The sequence below is a fragment of the Phacochoerus africanus genome, chromosome 8, assembly GCF_016906955.1.
Source record: "Phacochoerus africanus isolate WHEZ1 chromosome 8, ROS_Pafr_v1, whole genome shotgun sequence".
NCBI lineage: Eukaryota > Metazoa > Chordata > Mammalia > Artiodactyla > Suidae > Phacochoerus > Phacochoerus africanus.
The window spans coordinates 162,964,753-162,986,048 of NC_062551.1; the positions used below are offsets into that span (position 1 = coordinate 162,964,753).

The following is a 21,296-nucleotide window of genomic DNA, read 5'->3' on the forward strand; positions in this document are numbered from 1 at the left end:
TCATCTCCAAATTGCTAAATTTTATTGCTAGGAAAGTTATGAGGTAACATTTTTTATCAACAATCTTAACTAGAAAAAAAATGAATTCTATTAAAGATGTGTTTTACACATTGTCTCCATTATATTTTTCCTCTTCTCATCCACTCTGCTTCCATACTGCTTGTTTTCATGCATCCTCCTCTCTCCCTTCTTCTTCATTTGTGACTTGGCAACTCATCCTTTGCACAACCACATTGATTTGTGTCCATTTGTCAATTTTTATGGAAAAAAAAAGTCGAAGTATTGGAACTGTCCTGAAATTATACTTTAGTGAGGGAGAACTATTTGAAACTTTTAAAGGAATGATTCTCTCCACTTATGAACATGGTATATCATTTTTCATTTATTTAATATTTTCATGCCCAGAATATTGCCATGAATATTCGTATAAGTTCTCAATATGTTTTAGCAGCTATTGCAATTCTAGCGGTATCTGAACTTACCTTTAATTTCTTCCCTCTGTTATTGGATGACATGGGTTCTGATGTGAGAAATAGTTCCCTGTGGTGCAAATTTGGGACATTTTCACTTCATATAAATAATTCTGTACTTTAAAGTCTCTCAACATGGATCTGTAATACTGCATAATTACTAAAAATAAATTTAAAACGCGTACATGAAAGAGTGCCTGTCGTGGTTCAATGGTAAAGAACCCGACTAGTATCCATGAGGACCCGGGTTTGATCCCTGGCCCCACTCAGTGGGTTAGGGGTCTGGGGCTGCCGTGAACTGTGGTGTAGGTGGAAGATGTGGCTCAGATGTGTTGCTGTGGCTGTGGCATAGCGCCAATTCTATCCCTAGCTTGGAAGCTTCCACATGCCGTGTGTGTGGCCCTAAAAAAAAAGACAAATAAAATAAAATAAAATAATAAAATAAAATAAAATAAAATAAAATACACACATGAATAAAGGCAGATTTTGTTCCTTGTCACATAAAGGTTTATCACACATTAAAGTCTTGTTTCCCCCTTCAGTGAGTGTTATGGTATGTGTCTTTCTACTCCGGGGAAAGACAATCAACGACTCATTTGGAAGAAATAAATTAATAACTTAGGCAAACTTCTATTTTTCTCTGAGTCTGAGTGAAAAGGCAAGAGCAATGATTGCAAATATCTTTTGGAGAAAGACTGTATTTGCCTGTGCAAATCAGTCAGTCCAATTATTTGATTAAGCACTCAGGGAGCACAGAGACCTTCGTTAAGGGCTGAACCTGGTGGAATAGCTCCTTTTAACTGCTCTTTGCTTTTACATTTTTGTGAAACTTCTTTTTTTTTTGTCTTTTGAGGGCCCCACCCGAAGCATATGGAGCTCCCCAGGCTAGGGGTCAAAGTGGAGCTCTAGCTGCTGGCCTACGCCACAGCCACGTGGAATTTGAGTTGTGTCTGTGACCTACACCACAGCTCCCGGCCACACCGGACCTTTAACCCACAGAGCGAGGCCAGGAATCAAATGGATGCTAGTCTGGTTCATTAACCACTGAGCCACGATGGGAACTCTGAAACTTCTATCTTGATCCTACTTAAAGAGAAGCAAATAAAAGGGAAATAGTAGAAGTCTCTGGAAAAACATGAAACCAGTAAGGCAGGCTTAGAGGTGGTATTTGGAGGGAATGATAAGGACCCATGGATACCTAGAAAGGTAGGGACCCATCATGTACTTATCCAAATCAAATCAAGGTGTGTCCTGGCGCCGACTCTTACCTTTTGGTTACTGTCTCCCTTCCCAGAGCACTTCACAGTGAATGGCTTACAGGGGCCAATCTTGGCTCCTTTGGGTGGAGGCGTTGAGCTCAGCTGCCAGCTGTCCCCACCACAGAGTGCAGAGTGCATGGAGGCACGCTGGTTCCGGAACCTCTACCCACCACCTGTCCACCTGTATCAGCATGGTAGACGTGTATTGAGAAATCATCTCCAGATTTGTGGAGCGGACAGAGCTCCTGAAAGATGCCATGGGAGAGGGTAAGGTGGCCCTCAGGATCCTTAATGTGAATGCTGACGATGACAGGCTGGGTGGTACCACTGTTTCTTCAAAGACGGTGATTTCTAGGAAGAGGCCATCGCAGAAGTGAAGGTCACAGCTAAGGATGGATCCCGCTGAGCCTTCTATGCAGCCATGACTCTCGATCCATCTGAGGCGGAGTATTAGGCAAACTCTCAGTGTTTCTGACCATTTTCGTATTACAGAGCTTACCAACCAAGTTCAAATTCATGCATTTCGTCTTTCAACAGGGAAGAGTGGAGGATTCAGAAGGCAAATTGTTTCTGCGGGCACATTACCTTCATCAGCAAGAACTGTATGTTTCCCACGTCCAGATATACCCCGTTAGATATAAAGTAGCAACAAATATAAACTATCGACAGAAGCCTTTCAGGATGTTTGCTGTTTTTTCCATTATTTTTGACAACACTTTAGAAAAAGCTGGCTCTATAAACCACCTACATCTTTACAAATTTCTCCTTAGTGGTCATTCTTATTCCCATTTCTCCCCGACTCAATTCACAACTACTGATTTGCAGACTCATCTTCCTAAATATATTTCAGAAAGCCTTCATCTGTCATTTTCCATGTCCTCCAATCCTGCCTCAGTGTTCAACTTTCCTGAATAGCAAAGAAATGGTGAGGAAATGGAAGACTTGAAGTAACCCGAAGGGCTTCCAAAATATGAGGGCCCAAGACCAGGGGCTGAGACCCTTTCACACTTAACGTTTTCACTGGATATTGCAACACTCCTCTGTATTACCTAGAGCTAAGCTTCCAGAATGATAGCCACTAACTACATGTGGCTACTTAAATTTACATTTAAATCAAATAAAATTTAAAATTTAAATTAAAGTAAAAATTAAATAAAATGGAAAATGGAGTTATTTAGTCTCCCTGACCATAGCTTAGGCTAATAGTCTCATGTTGCAAAAAGCCACTGTTTCGGCTTGCACAGACGTGGAATATTTCCATCATTGTGGAGATTTTTATCAGGCAAGGCTGCTCTAGAGAAACTCTTTAAATCTCTGCTCATTCTTTCTTTGCTCACACATTAGGCAAGTCTCGCATCCCCAGCATTGTCCTGAGAAGTTTCCAACACGTGTTCCTTTTCTCTAAACTAACATGTACTGCTTTATTTTGATGATAGCAGTTCATTACCTATTTCATGCAGCGCCCATAAGTAAGTTTCAATCAAAGTACATGTTGTTTACTGTTTACTAATAAATTATGGCAGCTCTTATGCGACTCATGATGAAGACAGAAGAAAAAACATTAAGCAATCAATTCTATGAGGACTGGGACCTTGATTGTTTGGGTTTGTTATTACATCCACGGGCCTAGCCCAGTCGCCCAGATTTAGCAAATCATCAATAAATACCTTGACTGAATGAATGAATCAATGAAACAAAGAGGCTTTTCCTCTCCTGACTTTTTTGGACCAGGTGTTGATCTGTGTATCACAACCCTTCAGTCTGGCTTCGCCCGTTTCCCTTTAGATGAGCTCACAGCAGCAATCAGAGCTTCATGGTGCTTGGCCATCCGCACATCTACCAGCAGAAGGTTTAAAGTGGAAGAAGGGGGCTTGCCTTTCTCGCTTTTGTTTCCCCTTCCTCTCACCTAAAATATAGCTTTCCCCTTTCCTTCCGACCAGCTACCCGCTTAGAAACGCAGAGCGTTATGCATCCTCCTGATACAAAAGGGCTTTTAATAGAGGGAAATTCAGGAGGTTGGGTCCCACGGCTGGAGACGGAGTGGAGGGACAGTAGGGGAGAGACCATCCCACGTTCATCCAAGTCGAATTCACAAGACACAGACAAATTGTTCAACAGGAAGATGACCCTTCTCCTAAGACAGTCCCAGAATGTCACTTGCTACCTCCGAAACCCTATAACTGGTCAAGAGGAAAGGGCAAGCCAAGCATTGTCCCCTCCGGTGAGTTCTGTGTGTGTGTTCTTCAAATGATGGCCACTATCATCAAATGTATAAACTAAGGAGAAAAATCAATGCACTTCTTCACTTGGTTTCTAGCAGGTTATATTCTCTTGGCTTTATTCACCGTCTTGCTTGTTTTCTTTCTTATTCTCTTCTGCTACTTCATCTTTTTCACACTGCCTTCTTTTTTTTTTTTTGTCTTTTTGTGTTTTGTCTTTTTGTTGTTGTTGCTGTTGTTGCTATTTCTTGGGCCGCTCCCGTGGCATATGGAGGTTCCCAGGCTAGGGGTTGAATCGGAGCTGTAGCCACCGGCCTACGCCAGAGCCACAGCAACTGGGGATCCGAGCCGCGGCTGCAACCTACACCACAGCTCACGGCAACGCCGGATCGTTAACCCACTGAGCAAGGGCAGGGACCGAACCCGCAACCTCATGGTTCCTAGTCGGATTCGTTAACCACTGCACCACGACGGGAACTCCCCACACTGCCTTCTTGATATACGGGTTCCCCAGGGTATAGTCTTTGAGTCTTTTTCTCATTTGTGACTTAATTCTATCTCCTGGCTTTATGTAAAATCAGTATGACAATAACTCCTCAAATGATATCTTCTACCCAGACCTCTCTCCCAAACTCTAGTCTCATCTCTAAACCCACATCTCAATGTGGAAATCTAATAAATATCCCAAGCCACACAAATAAAAACCTACGCTCTTAATCACCTGTCGACTTGTGTAATTTACGGCCTTCCCAACCACCCTTCCTACTTTTAGTTCCTTGAAACAAAATCCCTGAAGCTGTCCTTGACTCCCATCTTTCTCACATTCTCCATCACGTGTGCCAAGAGATAACACTAGCCTTACCTTTAGCGTATACCCAGCGTCTCGCCACGTCTGACTGCCTCTGCTGCCGTCCACGTCTGATATGCCATCACCCACGATCTGAACGTTGGCAGTAGACTCTGAAAAGTCCTTCCTATCTCTTGTTCACTGTGGGGTGTTCTCAACATGTGGGTAGGAGGACCCACGTGAAACCTGAGACGTATGTCACCCTTTGTTCCAGACCCTGCCGTCACTCCCCGTTATATTCGACGTAAAATGCCCCCAGAGTCCTGCGTGCTCATTCCCCTATGACTTATCTGACCGCGTCCCCTAATGTTCTCTTTGGTCTACCCCAGTCTCTCACGCAGGTCACCTCGCTGTTCCCCAGCCCTAAGAGAGGTGCTGCTGCCTTGGGGTCTTTCTCTAGTTGCTCCCTCTTCCTGGAATGCAGCCATGCCAATAAATTCCCTTATCTCCTTCAAGTCTATGGTCCACCCTCACCTTTTAAATAAGGTTGACTTTGACAAACTAGCTTGAAAAAATGCAGCTTCTACCACGCCCTCTACCTGAGATGCCCTATCTCCTTACCCTCGTTCAATTTTTCTTTTCTATATACTAGAATCACCTTTTAACCTACCATGTAACGTATTTATTATGTTTATTACCCCTTATGTAGCTCCCTTTCTAAAACAGGAAGGTGGAGATCTTTGTTGTGCGTGCTATACCCCAGCTTCTTCAAATACCGTATGGCACAGAGTAGGTAAGCAATAAATACGCTGTACTTGAATGACTGCAGTCAACAGAAGGAGTGCCTTGGAAACGGTCACGTAAAAGCATCTGCATAAGTATTTGCTTGGGTCTGTGAAATTAATGTTGGAGTCAGATGTTGAGAGGGATATTTCAATTCAAGATTATTGTAGTAGGAATAAGTCCCCAACAGGTTTAGTAATTTACTATTTTTTTTTAGAACTTCTTTTCTTTCTTTCTTCTTCTTCTTCTTCTTCTTTTTTAATGGCCACACCTGCAGCATTTGGAAGTTCCCAGGCTGGGGGTCAAATTGGAGCTGCAGCTGCTGGCCTACACCACAGCCACAGCAACACCAGATCTAAGCCACATCTGCACCCTATACTGCAGCTTCAGGAGAGGTGGATCCTTAACCTACTGATCAAGGCCGGGGATCCAACCCGCATCCTCAAGGACACTATGTTGGATTCTTAACCCACTGAGCCACAACGGGAACTTCCTAGAACATTTTTGTATTCATTTCTCTGGGAAAAAAGACATCACATTCCCAGACAAAATGACAACTGTCTATGCCCAGGATGTGCAAACCAGCAAACCAAAGCAGTCGCTTTTTCGCCGTGAATAGGAGAGAAGGAACGTTTATATAAACTTAGGTCTCTAAGTGTGTGCAAGAGGAAGAATGCCAGGCCCAGTGAATGCATTGGCCAAGTCAGGTCTGCACATATCCTGGTTGCTTAGACAAAAAGACTGAAGGACTGAGGTGGCCTGAGGCTTGGTGGGAAGAACCCAGCTCTGCCGTGGGGAGAACGGGACACAGAATGGATGGGAAGAAATGGGGCCCGCAGCCTCCACTCACCTTTGCTCCAGTCTCAAGCCAAATCACGCTTGGCTCAGTCCCACTCCAGACCCTTCGTCACTTTTCACTCACCCAGTTATAACTGGCTCCCCAAACTGCCTTCGGTCTACCAGCCCAGAGTCAGAGGGTCTTGAGTGCGTTGGACGAATCTATTTCAGACAAACTGTTTCCATGGAACGCAATTTGGAAATTGATTCTGGCCATAATTCTGCTTCTGCTGCTGACCTTTATCAGAGAGCTCAGGCTCAGTCTGCACTTCGGATTGCAAGGCAAGTGGGTTCCAAGGGTGGGAGATGGGGGGCTTAAAGCTGCATGACCCTTGATTCCCAAGCCTGTCTGCCTCCAGCAGTTCCACACGCTTGGGTCATACCTAGAGAAAAGAACGAGAAGTTCCTCACTGGCTCATGCTCCCAAGGAGGCACCCTGATGGATGGACGAGAGGGAGGGAAAGAGCCATGAGCTGCTTTCCTCTGGGCCTGCTTAGCCTCAGCCCAAAACCTATCCCACTCTAGAAACAGCTCTGCTTCTAGTCTCAGTGACCAACCACTCAGACCTGAGCCTTGAGCTCCTCAGGATCCCCTCGTCCTAAGCCTTAGCCCTATTTTCTGCCTCAGTCCTGTTCTAGATACATACAAAAGGATGGCATTAAAACATAACTCTTGCTTTCCTGATGCCTTTCTCCCTAATCCGAAGTCTCTCCATAGAGGCTGATGATTAAATCTCTTTTTATTCAGGTGGCTTCCACAGTCAGCTCTCTCCGTGGTCGGGGGAGCCGATACGCTTCACTTCAATATGTGTGATTGTCTCTCTCGTTATCTATTTGCATCACACACAAAAAAAGAGATATGTGGACCAAAAAGAGGAGAACTTCCTCCAAATATGTCTTTTCCCAAGTGCTCAGTCTCTGGTAAAGCATTTAAGCCAAAGAAGAGTCATATTTGTTGAAATACATGAACAACCAACTTTTGGCAGATGGCTTTACAAGACTGATACAAAGCAAGGTCTCTTTTAGCTCCTCTCAAAAGGGTTCCTACGTCCACAGATATTTTGCTTCATTTCAGGGTGTGCATGGACACCTGTAACTGATCCGTCTCCTCTTGGACTCGCTTTGAGGGTGAAGTTGAAAAGGTGATTATGAAAGGTTGAGGGAAGCTGCACCTGAGCGATTTAAAAAACGCATCTTCGGCTCTATCTAAAAATGAGCTTATCGCTGAGAGGACAAGATGGCAGAGGAGTAGGGGGCCACGCTCGCCCTCTCCCACAAACACACACAAAAAAAGCACATCTACAGAATAAATGACTCGCACAGAACAGCAACCAATCGCTGGCAGAGGAACCTAAACTCCAATAACAGCAAGAAGTTCGTGACATCACGGGGCAGAACGGGAGAAAAGAGGAGAGTGAGAGAAGGCGAATCCGAGCGGGAGGGGCGCTCCCGAAAGGGAACTGCGGAGGAGAAAGGGATCCCGCACCCTGGAAAGTCACCTACACGGGGGAAAGATCAAACGAACCGGAGGAATCTCCAGATGCAGAGAAGAGTGTAGCAGGAAGTTGGAGTATGGAAAAGCCGATCAAGAACCGAACGGACCATCTGATCTACAGGCACAGTCACCAAAAATTGAGACGCCTGGGTGGGGGCTGGGCACCGAGTCCTCGACTCCAGAGGTTAGTTCCCGGGAAAGGGCTGGGGGACGCCTGGGTGGGGGCTGGGCACCGAGTCCTCGACTCCAGAGGTTAGTTCCCGGGCTGGAGGGGCAGGGCGGAGCGGAAAACTGCTTGGGAGGTCTAGAAACCACTTGACGGGGCAGAGACTGCCTGGGAGACTAGAAAACAAAGCTGTCGCAGAGGAAGGGACCAATACTCTAGGGGCGGGGAAGTGGAAAGCCGCATCAGAGGGAACCTGGGAGAAGAGCCTGATCTGCGCCCGTGCTGGGGAGGGGAGACAAGAAGGGGTGGGTCCCCAGAGAATACCCCCCACACCACAGCAAGCTTACAGGCCCGCTAGCTAGCTGAAAGCTGTGCTTCCCAGTGCACCCCCTCCCCCCACCCCCCTTCCCCCACCCACCCCCTACCCTCTCTCCGCCAAACCTGGGGCTGCCTGCCATCCAGGAGGGCTGGCCTCAACAATTCCCTGAAGCCTACCACCATGGGGGCTGTCCCTGCACAGGCCTGCTTGCCCTTTGGAGGGGCTACACTTCCGCAGGGTAGCACTAAACACCACCAGCCCCCGAGAAAAGGCCTGCAGTCCAGAAAAGCGAGAACAAGCCTAGCCAGGCAGTGAATAGATCTGCCTAATTCCCGGACAGTTTTTCTGAGTCGGGCTGTCCCGGGGAGGAGCCTCTTCGGTTTCCAACGGCCCTGCTACGCGCCCAAGCCCCTAGGGGGTGCCCCACTCCCACAGAAGAGCTGCTCAGCACCACCAGCCCCCTAGAAGAGCCCCTGCAGCCCACAAAAGCTGCAACAAGCTTGACCAGACTGTGAAAAGATCTGCCTACATTCTCAGGCCAGCCTTCTGAGTTGAGCTGCCCTAGGGAAGAGCCTCTTAGGTTCTCAGTGACCCAGACAGCTGCTCCAGCCCCCAGGGGGTGCTGCACCCCTGAGGAACAGCTGCCCAACACCGCCAACCCCCTGCAAGAACCCCACAGCCTAAAAACACCAGAGCAAGCTCTGCCTGACCAAGTGAAATCTGCTACCATCGTGGTGTGGACCTCCCAGTCCTGTCTGCCCTCAGGAAGTCCTCCTTTGCTTCAAAGAAACACTGTTAGCCCCCTCAACACTCCAGAAAAGCCACACTGCCTCAAAAAAGATTGACCAACAACGCCAGCCCTCAGGAAATATTCCACGGCAGTGACAAGGCAAACACTGCCCGATCACGGAGAGTACAACTCCCTCAGGAGAAAGAAAACAACAAGCAAGATGAAGAAGCTGAGAAACCACCCCCAGTCAAACCAAAAGGAGAACTCACCTAAAACAGTCAACAATGAAACAGATCTCTGCAGTCTGACAGACCTGGAGTTCAAAAGAGAAAGAGTGAAAATACTGAAGGAATGAAGAGAAGATATGAACAGTAATGCAGATACCCTCAGAAAGGAACTAGAAAATATAAGGAGGAGCCAAGAAAAACTAGACCATTCATTTGCAGAGATGCAAACTGAACTAAGGGCAGTAAAAACCAGAATGAATAATGCAGAAGAATGAATCAGTGATATGGAAGATAGAATAATGGAAATCACTCAATCCAGTCAACAGACAGAAAACCGAATCAAAAAACTGGAAAGAAAAAGCAATATAAGAGACCTATGGGATAATATAAAGCGGGCCAATCTACGCATAATAGGAATTCCAGAAGGAGTAGAAAAAGATAAGGGGATGGAAAATATATTTGAAGAAATTATCGCTGGAAACTTCCCAAATCTAAAGGATGCTGGGTTCAAGATACAAGAAGCACAGAGGGCCCCAAACAAACTGAACCCAAAGAGACCCACAGCAAGACACATCATAATAAAAATGGCAAAAGTTAGTGATAAAGAGAGGATCCTAAAGGCAGCAAGAGAAAAACAGAATGTTACCTACAAGGGAACCCCCATAAGAATAGCAGCTGATTTCTCTACAGAAACACTACAGGCCAGGAGGGAATGGCAAGAGATATTTAAAGTGCTAAAAGGAAAAAATATGTAACCTAGAATACTCTATCCAGCAAGAATATCATTTAAAATAGAAGGGGAAATAAAAATTGTTTCCAACAAACAAAACTTAAAGAATACTGCAATGCAAAACCCAGGTTAAAGGAAATATTGAAAGGGCTTCTCTAAACCAAAAAGAAAGGAAGGAAAGGGAAGAAAAAAGAAAAGAAAAAAAAAAAAAAGAAGAGGAAGAACTAGGACTGAGGAAACTGCAATCAGAGAGCAGTCACTCAAATAAGCCAGCATACAGACTTAATCATGAACAGGCCTCAAACAAAAAAAAATTAAAAAGAAAAAAAATAAAAAAGAGTCATCAAAACCATAAAATGTGGGCAAGGGATGTTAGGAAGTAAATAACCCTTTTTGTTTGTTTGTATGTTTCTCTTCTTAATTTTAATATAGTAATGAAGTGTTTGAACTTACAGGACCATCAGGCTAAAACACACAATTATGGGAAGGGGTTAGCATACTTAAAAAACAGGGCAACCACAAGCCAAAACCAAATATTGCATTTGCAAAAAATGAAAAAAAAAATACACTCAAGCAGATAATAACAGGAGACCATCCAACCAAAAAAAAAAAAAAAAGGAAGGAAGAATGGAGAACCATAGAATCAACTGGAACATGAGGTTCAAATGGCAATAAATAATCATCTATCAATTATCACCTTAAATGTCAATGGACTGAAGGTCCCAATCAAAAGACACAGAGTGGCTGAGTGGATAAAAAGGCAAAAACCTTCAATATGCTGCCTACAAGAAACTCACCTTAGGACAAAAGAGACATATAGATTGAAAGTGAAAGGGTGGGGAAAAATATTTCACGCCAATAGACATGACAGAAAAGCAGGAGTCGCAACGCTCATATCAGACAAAATAGACTTTAAAACAAAAGACATAAAGAAAGACAAAGAAGGACACTACTTAATGATTACGGGATCCATCCAAGGAGAGGATGTTACTATCGTCAACATATATGCCCCAAATACAGGAGCACCCAGATACATACAACAAATATTAACAGACATAAAGGGAGATATTGATGAGAATACAATCACAGTAGGAGACCTTAATACCCCCCTCACATCAATGGACAGATCCTCTAGACAGAAAACCAATAAAGCAACAGAGATCCTAAAGGAAACAATAGAAAAGTTAGACTTCATTGATATCTTCAGGACCCTACATCCAAAAAAAGCAGAATACACATTCTTCTCAAATGCTCATGGAACATTCTCAGGATTCGACCACATATTGGGACACAAAGCTAATCTCAATAAATTTAGGAGCATAGAAATTATCTCAAGTATCTTCTCTGACCACAATGCCATGAAATTAGAAATCAACCATGGGAAAAGGAAAGAGAAAAAACCTACTGCATGGAGACTAAACAACATGCTACTAAAAAACCAATGGGTCAATGAGGAAATCAAGAAGGAAATTAAAAACTACCTTGAAACAAATGATAATGAAGACACAACCGCTCAAAAGCTATGGGATGCTGCGAAAGCAGTGCTCAGAGGGAAATTTATTGCAATACAGGCCTTTCTCAAAAAAGAAGAAAGATCCCAAATGGACAACTTAACCCTCCACCTAAATGAATTCGAAAAAGAAGAACAAAAAAGGCCTAAAGTCAGCAGAAGGAAGGAAATTATAAAGATCAAAGAAGAAATCAGTAAAATAGAGACTCAAAAAACAATAGAGAAAATTAATAAAACCAAGAGCTGGTTCTTTGAAAAGGTAAACAAAATTGACAAACCCCTGGCCGGACTCACTAAAAAGAGGAGAGAAAGAACCCAAATAACCAAAATGATAAATGAAAAAGGAGAAATCACAACAGATACAGCAGAAATACAAAAAACCATAAGAGAATACTATGAACAACTCTACGGCAACAATTTGACAATCTGGAAGAAATGGACAATTTTCTAGAATCTTACAGCCTGCCAAAACTGAATCAAGTAGAAACAGACCAACTGAACAGACCGATCACTAGAAGTGAAATTGAAGAGGTCATAAAATCACTCCCTACAAATAAAAGTCCAGGACCAGATGGCTTCACAGGTGAATTTTATCAAACATATAAAGAGGAATTGGTGGCCATCCTCCTGAAACTCTTTCAAAAGGTTGAAGAAGAAGGAATACTCCCAAAGACATTCTATGATGCCACCATCACCCTCATTCCAAAACCAGACAGAGATACCACCAAAAAAGAAAACTATCCCCCAATATCTTTGATGAACATAGATGCAAAAATTCTCAACAAAATCTTAGCCAACCGAATCCAACAACATATCAAAGAAATTATACACAATGACCAGGTTGGGTTCATCCCAGGTTCACAAGGATGGTTCAACATACGCAAATCAATCAGCATCATACACCACATTAACAAAAAAAAAAAATCAAAAATCATATGATCATCTCAATAGACGCAGAAAAAGCATTTGACAAAGTCCAACATCCATTCATGATCAAGACCCTCGCCAAAGTGGGTATAGAGGGAACATTCCTGAATATAATCAAAGCCATTTATGAGAAACCCACAGCAAATATAATCCTCAATGGGGAAAAACTGAAAGCCTTCTCACTCCAATCTGGAACAAGACAGGGATGCCCACTCTCACCACTGCTCTTCAACATAGGTTTGGAAGTCCTAGCCACAGCAATTAGACAAACCAAAGAAATAAAAGGCATCCATATAGGAAGAGAAGAGATCAAACTGTCACTGTATGCAGATGACATGATACTATACATAGAAAACCCTAAGGACTCAACCCCAAAACTCCTTGAACTGATTCATAAATTCAGCAAAGTAGCAGGATATAAGATTAACATTCAGAAGTCAGTTGCATTTCTCTATACCAGCAAGGAAACATTAGAAAAGGAATACAAAAACACAATACCTTTTAAAATTGCACCTCACAAATCAAATACCTCGGAATACACCTGACCAAGGAGGTAAAGGACCTATATGCCGAGAACTATAAAACTTTAATCAAAGAAATCAAAGAAGATGTAAAGAAATGGAAAGCTATTCCATGTTCCTGGATTGGGAAAATCAATATTGTAAAAATGGCCATACTACCCAAAGCAATCTACAGATTCAATGTAATCCCTATCAAATTACCCATGACATTTTTCACAGAACTAGAACAAACAATTCAAACATTTATATGGAACCACAAAAGACCCAGAATCGCCAAAGCAATCCTGAGAAACAAAAACCAAGCAGGAGGCATAACTCTCCCAGACTTCAAGAAATATTACAAAGCCACAGTCATCAAAACAGTGTGGTACTGGTATCAAAACAGACAGACAGACCAATGGAACAGAACAGAGAACCCAGAAATAAACCCTGACACCTATGGTCAATTAATCTTTGACAAGGGAGGCAAGAACATAAAATGGGAAAAAGAAAGTCTATTCAGCAAGCATTGCTGGGAAACCTGGACAGCTGCATGCAAAGCAATGAAACTAGAACATACCCTCACATCACGCACAAAAATAAACTCCAAATGGCTGAAAGACTTAAATATATGACAGGACACCATCAAACTCCTAGAAGAAAACATAGGCAAAACACTCTCTGACATCCACATCATGAATATGTTCTCAGGTCAGTCTCCCAAAGCAATAGAAATTAGAGCACAAATAAACCCATGGGACCTCATCAAACTGAAAAGCTTTTGCACAGCAAAGGAAACCCAAAAGAAAACAAAAAGACAACTTACAGAATGGGAGAAAACAGTTTCAAATGATGCAACCGACAAGGGCTTAATCTCTAGAATATATAAACAACTTATACAACCCAACAGCAAAAAAGCCAATCAAGCAATGGAAAAATGGGCAAAAGACCTGAATAGACATTTCTCCAAAGAAGATAGACAGATGGCCAACAAACACATGAAAAAATGCTCAACATCGCTGATTATAAGAGAAATGCAAATCAAAACTACCATGAGATATCACCTCACACCAGTCAGAATGGCCATCATTAATAATCCACAAATAACAAGTGCTGGAGGGGCTGTGGAGAAAAGGGAACCCTCCTACACTGTTGGTGGGAATGTAAACTGGTACAGCCACTGTGGAGAACAGTTTGGAGATACCTTAGAAACCTATACATAGAACTTCCATATGACCCCGCAATCCCACTCTTGGGCATCTATCCGGACAAAACTCTACTTAAAAGAGACACGTGCACCCGCATGTTCATTGCAGCACTATTCGCAATAGCCAGGACATGGAAACAACCCAAATGTCCATCGACAGAGGATTGGATTCAGAAGATGTGATATATATACACAATGGAATACTACTCAGCCATAAAAAAGAATGACATAATGCCATTTGCAGCAACATGGATGGAGCTAGAGAACCTCATACTGAGTGAAATGAGCCAGAAAGACAAAGACAAATACCATATGATATCACTTATAACTGGAATCTAATATCCAGCACAAATGAACATCTCCTTAGAAAAGAAAATCATGGGAGTTCCCGTCGTGGCACAGTGGTTTAACGAATCCGACTAGGAACCATGAGGTTTCGGGTTCGGTCCCTGCCCTTGCTCAGTGGGTTATTGATCTGGCGTTGCCGTGAGCTGTGGTGTAGGTTGCAGACGCGGCTCGGATCCCGCGTTGCTGTGGCTCTGGCGTAGGCCAATGGCTACAGCTCCGATTGGACCCCTAGCCTGGGAACCTCCATATGCCGCGGGAGCGGCCCAAAGAAATAGCAAAAAGACAAAAAAAAAAAAAAAGAAAAGAAAATCATGAACTTGGAGAAGAGACTTGTGGCTGCCTGATGGGAGGGGGAGGGAGTGGGAGGGATCGGGAGCTTGGGCTTATCAGACACCACTTAGAATAGATTTACAAGGAGATCCTGCTGAATAGCATTGAGAACTTTGTCTAGATACTCATGTTGCAACAGAAGAAAGGCTGGGGGAAAAATGTAATTGTAATGTATACATGTAAGGATAACCTGACCCCCTTGCTGTACAGTGGGAAAATAAAATAAATAAATAAATAAATAAAAATAAAAATGAGCTTATCTCCATGGAAACTGTGCATACAGGGCAATGATTATCAAGATATGATAATTTTTATCCTGAGCTGGGATTTATAGCTATAGCCCCAAATCACAAGCTAGAACTGAACTATTCAGAGGCTCTTATTTATTAATTATCTCCTATGAAATAGAGAAAAAATTGCCCCAGCCCAGACTGAAAATGCTTTTATATCTTACTAAGAAAGCCCACGCCTGGCTCTAGCTTATTAAGCATGTTTGCAGACTAAATACCATGTCCACCAGTGCTGGGGGAAAGAAGTAAGATGCCAGGATAATCACTGGTAAATATTAAATACTAATTATGTACCAAATGGATTTTATGTAGATTAATCCATTTACTCTTGAGTGAATTAAACATTATCAGTGGCCAAATCTGGCACCCAAAGAAGCTGAATAACAATCCACACAGCTAAGTGATGGTGGTGCCAGGACCCCAGCTCAGGCACCTTGACTCTTTAGCCCTTTGTTTCAATAATTATAGTGGGTACTGTTCCTCTACAAAAAGTCATACAAATAAAATAAAAAAGAAAGAGCTATTTAGTCAGAGGTGCCTTGTGAAAAGGAATTGATCTTTGCAGGGAAACATAGCCTGGGCACGTGGTAATTTACAAGACTTCCACTGGATATAACCAAAAGCCCCAAGGATCGTTTGCAGGTCACTGTCATTGTCATAGCAGACCTGAAATCCTCAAGAATGAATCTGGGGATTAAAACTTTATTTCTGTTTGCTCTCCCTGGAGGACCTAAAACTGGGCCACTGATTGCAGAGTCCTCTACCCATACTGCTCACAGCTCCTGGTAATTAGGCAGATGCACCCATCCACGAACCTCATTTCTAATTGCTACTGACCTTTCTTCTCCTTTCTTCAAATGGGCTTTTCCCTCGAGGACACGGCCTCCTCTATAGGCATCTCATCCAGCAGTCTCCTTCCTTATCCAGGCAAGTTTCTATTTGCCCTGCCTTTCTGGCCTAATTTTTCTGCTTTTTATGGCTGCACCTGCGACATATGGACGTTCCCAGGCTAGGGGTCGAATTGGAGCTGCAGCTGCCAGCCTACATACACCACAGCCACAGCCAGGGCAATACTGGATCCTAGCAGCATCTGTGACCTATGCTGCAGCTTGCGAAAACACGAGATTCTTAACCCACTGAAGGAGGCCAGGGATCAAACCCACATCCTCATGGATACTATGTTGGGCTCTTAATCCACTGTGCCACAGTGGAAACGCCCTGATTTTTTTTTTTTTCTTCTCTTGAGGTTTATAAATTCAGAAATCACTCATCAATTCATTTAACAAACAGGAATTTCCAGGAAATTCCACAAGTTGTATACATATACACATCCAAGAGGCAATCAGAGGGGAGAGGACCAGAAGGGGTCAGATTCTACCCCCAGTGCAATCTGCCTCTTCCCCTCTGCTTCTGTATCTCTTCAAACATCGACTTCTACTGCCTCTCATGGTCTCTGCCTGTTCTCTCAAAATCTCAGAGTTATTAGCCGATGTCACTGAAAAGAAATACACACAGTATAGAAAAATAAGGGAAAGGAGAAAAAGAAAGGGAGAGAAAGGGAGAGAGGAAAGAAGGAGGGGAGGAAGGAAGGGAAGACTTATGCCCTGTATGAGAGCATTTTAACTGTAGCCTTTTTGAGGCTCCTGGGCTTTCTACTAGTTAGTGCCTCAAATTCCGATGACAGGCTCAGTTCTGACTTCAGACCTGTGACAGTTCTCTCAGGTAAATGTGGAAAGCCCAAGTGTTTTCATCCCAAAGCTGAACTTTTTGCCACGCTTAGGTGTTTGCTTCTATTTGGATCTCAATGGCAGAATTAAAACCTTAATATCATCATTTTTCTCTTTCAGAAACATGTAAGCGTCCACAACGGCTGGATCAGGAACATTTCTGAACCTGAGTCACAGGAGGGCACATATCTTTGAAATCCCCTAACTCATGCCCAACCAGGAAAGCCCCGATTTTATTGTGCAAATATAATGTCCATATGAAATGGAAAGAACTATAGACCTAGTCGTGGGTGAAGAAAAATTTTAATTCCTGATTCTCGTGCTCCACCAGTAATCTACAACCCTGAAGTGTCCCATTAAAAATATATGCAAGGTTATGCAAATATGTACTCTTAATCACTAGCAGACTTTCCCCCTAAATACAATGCAAATCCATGCTGAGTTATTACAGGCAACACAGAAAAGTATTTGTACCCAAGCCGAAGAAGACCTGTAACCTAGAACCAGAAAGAATGGGCACTTTGTCCTTTCCTCTTGCACCCATCGACCCTTGGCTCTCTCTGTGCCACCTGTTGAGAGCTGCCAGATGTCGAAGTGGCCAATTAGGACAACGAGGAAACTCCAAGTAATAGTCAAAGCTTTTACCCCCTTCCTGTGGGCGTAGAAGAGGCTGGAAAGGACAGTAGCGCTGGCTCCTCACATTTCCATCTTCCCCCCGAACAACACTGGGCAAGGGTCAGATAAAACGCAGCATCGCTTCGGAAATTGTGTCTCACCACAAAGAGCACTGAACCAAAGGCTCCTGCCACTTTTAGACTCAGGAGGGAGGTGGGGTGAGAGACAGAGAAGGGCTGGGAGTGGAAAAATGCCGAGTCCGAGTGGTGAAGAAAGTTTTAGTTGACACCCTCCCCTGATAAAAGGAGGTCTCAGCAGAGGCGACTAAAAAGCATCTCAGCTGAGGACCCAATCAGCAGGCCTCCAAAAGGAGGCTCCTGGGCTGGCGGTGCAGGTATGAATATGAGCGTGGCTGCTGGGGCTGGGGGACCTCGTCCTCAACTGCCATTGCCTCCAGAAAGTGCCAGGTGCTGGCTGGCACCAAGTCTGGTGTGGGGGAGGGCAGCCTTCTCTGCGGGGCCTTCCCGGCAAAGCCTTTGTAATTTCCTGAGCTTGGACATAAGGGATCACACGTAGGAATGTGGCCTGGAGTTAGACCCTCATATCTCCCCAGGGTGGAGAGACATTCCACCCTTTGCGATTAAGCAAATGCAAGGACAAGGGTGTGCTTCCTACAATTCAGATTTATGCTTCTTATGTCTAGTTTCTGCCTCTATGGAAAAGAGCCCAATCACTGTCCTTGCATCTGTAGCCACAAATTAATAATGGGGGGCGGGGGGGGGCGGAGCAGGAAGGAGCCTGTAGTCAATATTCATCCACTCAAAAGTCAAGTTGACCTGCTGACTCAGTGGGATTAAACAAAGAGTTAGAATCAAGAAGCTTTACTGTCTCTCAGAGTGGAGGGGACCAGACTTGTTAAAAAACGTGTCCTGTTTTCCTCTACGTGGTGCCTTAAGGCCATTTCTCAGTGCTGCTTCTCTGTTTTCCCACTGGAACTAACCTAAGAGTTGCCTTAATCAAGCAATGATTTTATCAATTATCTTGTTTTCCCAGAGTTATATTTTTAAATATCAAAGTCATACATTAATTGATTTGAAAGAGAGATTATACAATGCAGTCAACTGAAAAGATCCAATTCATTCTACTTATAAAAATGGTGATTTATTTAATTTTTTTTTGCATCTCAGGGCTGCACCTGCGGCACATGGAGGTTCCCAAGCTAGGGGTCTAATTGAAGTTACAGCTGCCGGCCTACGCCACAGTCACAGCAACACCAGATCCTTAACCTACTGAGCGAGGCCAGGGATTGAACCCACAACCTCATGGTTCCTAGTCGGATTCATTTCCGCTGAGCCATGATGGGAACTTCTAAAATGGTGATTTACACTCTACTAATAGGTCTCCTATTGCTAATCATAAAAATTTAGAGCAGCGACCGCATGATAGGCCAAAATTGGAAATGGTCAAACTTGACCATATATTGAAATGCTCTATATTAGCTACTAGATTTTTAAATTTAAAAAAAAAAAAAACCACTTCCCATAAGCAAATCATTTTGTTTTACAAAGAAAAAATAATTTTCCCCAATACATTTTCTATAATCTTCCTTAATGTCTTCTCCAGTCCTACCAAGTTTGTGGTAGGGTTTTAGGGTGAATTTCATTGTTTTTTCAGTAACTACTTTCTTTGCCTTTTTCACTTAATTCTTCTCCTATGTTGAAAAGTTGATTATTTCAATTCTATGTGTCATGTTTCACATCTTTTTAAGTTCTAGCAGGTTAAGAGGATGCATAAGAATATATGAAAAATTTAAAAAGCAAATCCACAGATCCAGGGCAGGTTCTGGTGTGTCTTGTAAGATAAGCATCAGTTTTAGTGTGCAATAGCCTTTTCCAAACAAACACAACATACAGTGATTTATTTTTATCCCAGTTATGAGGCTGCAGGAAAAAAGAGAGATAGATGAAAAAGAAAGAAAGTGAATATATATTATTGGTGATAGTTTCCCACGGTATTCATTGACTTTAGTTGCAAAGAGATACTATGCAAATTAAATCCGACTCCTTCCTAGAATGCCTTTATTCCTTGCAAGCTCCCTCCCAGCAGAGATTTCCTCTCATTGATATAAACCAGAGAATTCAAGTGAATGACTTCTAACTAAAAGTTGCTTCTCACTGCTTTTCCAAAGACATCTTTCGCGTCTTAGAGGAGATTGATATGTTCCCAAACATATTTTGATTTCAACCACTTGTCTTTAGTAAAATGTGAATTTGCAATACCTTGAGCAAAGTTTATTTCCTTGACAGGTTTCCTACAAATTAATGGATTATAAAAGCATCAGATGACACATCTGGAACAAGGGATAAAAGGCTAAAGAGGATATGCTGAGATCGCCAAAGAAAGTAATGGTAGCCTTACAATTTTATATAAAGCCAAATAATTGCCTGGTAGAGGGCAAATAAAATATATTTGTACACATAAATTTGCATTTCATTTGCAGCTCTTGTACAGACTATGTTAACTTTCAAAAAAGGATAGAAAAGGAATCAGAAGACAGGAGATAATAAATTAGGGAAATGACTGGAATAAAATCAATAGTCTACATGGGAAACTGGAAGTGATTAAATGTTGGATCTATCAGTACTTAAACATGTCCATGGAAATAAAACTATTCTCAAATCTATGATGTTTAGAAGAGACTTAACTAAAGCATAACGACAGAGAAAATTTGAACATACAGGGAAGCAAAGACCCAAACTATAAATTTTTACCAAAAGAATATGTGGAAATTTGTCTTACTCTTATGGAAAAAAGATAATTGAAAAGAAAACAGAATAAAAAGGTTATCAACAAAATAAATATAAGAACTATATACCAAAACTTTCTAAAAATTAGTGCATAGCACATAAACACTAATAATGCAGTTTTGACCCTCCTACACTGTTGGCGAGAATATAAATTGGTGTGGCCACTGTGGAGAACAGTAAGGAGGTTCCTTAAAAAACTAAAAATAGAGTTACCATATTGTCCAACAATCCCACGCCTGAGCATATATCTGGAAAAGACAAAAACTAGTCTGAAAATGTACATACACCCCACTGTTCATAGCAGCACTATTCATAATAGCCAAGACATGGGAGCCACCTAAGTATCCACCAACAGGTGAATGGATGGGGGAGGGAGTGGGATGGACTGGGATTTGGGGGTTAATAGATGCAAACTATTGCATTTGGAGAGGATAAGCAATGAGATCCTGCTGTATGGCACAGGGAACAATATCTAGTCATTTGCAAATGAATATGACAGAGGATAATGTGAGAAAAAGAATGTGTATATATATAATATATATATATATATGACTGGGTCACTTTGATGTGCAGTAGAAATTGACAGAACACTGTAAATCAACTATAATGGAAAAAATTAAAATCTTAAAAAAAACAGAGGAATGGATAAAGTAATTGATATACACATATAATGGAATACTACTTAGTCATCAAAAGGAATGAAATAATGCCTTTTACAGCAACATGGATAGATCTAGAGATTGTTATACTAAGTGAAGTAAGTCAGAGAAAGAAAAATATATGATATCACATACGTGGAAGCTAAAAGAAATGATACAAATGAACTTATTTACAAAACAGAAACAGACTCACAGACACAGAAAACAAACTATGGTTACCAAAAGGGAAGGGGGAGGGATAAAACAGGAGCTGGAGATGAACAGATGCACACTACTATATATAAAAGAGACAAAAAGGTCCAACTGGGAGTTCCTGTTGTGCTCAGTGGTAATCAGCCCAATTAGTATCCATGAG

At 42.5% G+C, this 21,296-nt stretch overlaps 1 pseudogene; it reads left to right on the forward strand.

The window, feature by feature from the left end:
* Window positions 1-655: 655 nt before the first annotated feature.
* The window catches only part of LOC125133403 (putative selection and upkeep of intraepithelial T-cells protein 1 homolog), a 69,005-nt pseudogene continuing 48,364 nt past the window's right edge, over window positions 656-21,296 (forward strand).